The sequence below is a fragment of the Triticum aestivum genome, chromosome 4A (genome assembly GCF_018294505.1).
Source record: "Triticum aestivum cultivar Chinese Spring chromosome 4A, IWGSC CS RefSeq v2.1, whole genome shotgun sequence".
Taxonomy (NCBI): Eukaryota; Viridiplantae; Streptophyta; class Magnoliopsida; order Poales; family Poaceae; genus Triticum; species Triticum aestivum.
The window spans coordinates 699,448,286-699,449,714 of NC_057803.1; the positions used below are offsets into that span (position 1 = coordinate 699,448,286).

The 1,429-nt window shown below is 34.4% G+C and overlaps 1 long non-coding RNA gene across 1 annotated transcript; it reads right to left on the reverse strand.

Moving 5' to 3' along the window:
* Window positions 1-257: 257 nt before the first annotated feature.
* On the reverse strand, window positions 258-913 carry LOC123083215 (uncharacterized). The gene is made up of 3 exons (XR_006439243.1): window positions 772-913; window positions 605-648; window positions 258-477 (listed from the first exon to the last, which is right to left on the reverse strand). It is a non-coding gene; the product is annotated as an uncharacterized lncRNA (long non-coding RNA).
* Window positions 914-1,429: the final 516 nt, after the last annotated feature.

The window sequence follows — 1,429 nt, forward strand, 5'->3', positions numbered from 1 at the left end:
TACAATTGTCATGAGGTTGAGTTTTTGCATCATTTTCCCTTGTCATATTAGTGTTGCTTCAATATAAACATAAAAATAGCTGATTCATTTGATCAGAAAGTAAATACCAATTCAAACATGGTTGACGAATTGCATTGGAGCTTACAAGATATGGAATGTCAAGCTTATGGTAGTAACGGCATGCGTGTTGAGAACATCTTGTCCTATATGTCTTTTTTTAGGGTAAAATCTTGCATTAATCAAATAGCATCATCATTACAATCTGCTTTACTACCTCTCGCAAGCCGGAACCAAAACGAGGAGGCAAAAGATGATTGATCTCAGCAATCAATGATGCAAACATTGATCTGTCTAGATCCTTCTCCTTGAGCACCTTCACTACTGATAGCGTGTCTAGTTTCACACAAATAGGCAACTCTGATCTCTGAATGGCAATGAATATTCCCTCCATACAAGCACATAACTCTGCTTCGTGTCCTATATTTTAATGAAGAAAAGAAAAGTTTAATTTCATATGGAGTATTTTAATAACCTTAAGATAAGTATGAATTCATTCATAATCATCTTTATCAATAACTTTGAAACCACAATCTCCCACACTTACAATTTTCAGAGTCCTAGTCTTCTCAAGCATTGCATTCATACTTCCTGCCAAGAGAAAGGTCAAAATAGCTATTAGAAAAATTAAGGCAGCCTAGAAACACAAAAATGAGTTAATCAATACTCATATTACTTCCGAAAGTATCATTCTTTCAATAGCCAGTCTCGAACCTTTTATGATTTAGTATGATTGCCACGTTTACTGGAGATGTGGCCAATGTGTTATCTGCTCTCTGATGTCCTGCAAGGCTACTAAAAACAGAGAAATCGTTTGCATATAGATAAGTAATTTTATGCAAAAAAATAATGGTTGAAAACTTACTTAAAAATGCAATGCTCCAATTTATCAAACACTCATTTCTTTTTTCCCGGGAACATGCATGAGAATTGCATGTAAATATATTAAGAAGGGGAGAGTATATCAACCTAAAGAAGGCCAACAAGAGCAGCAGCGCCACAAAGTTTAAACAACTATAAAACAAAAAGATGACACAGCCTGCAGCTAAATATCGTTGTCTCTTCAGCAAAAATATTTCCATGAAAACATCTGGCTATAACTTAGTATTTTCTATTTATATGTGGCGTGTCGGTTTTTTTCAATGAAGAAAATGAACAATGCATTTTCTATATCTCAATTCTTAATCCGAAATTTGTCAGAGCCTCAGGTTTACTCATCGTCCTTAAACTCTGTGTTTTGAATGAAGGGAGGAAAGAACCATCTCCAGAACCCTTTCCCTCTTAAACTAAAAAAAAATTATTTCAGAAATTTTATTTAGTGTAATTTCTAGAACACTGAAGAACATTGCTATAAATCGCTTGCACACCCTGT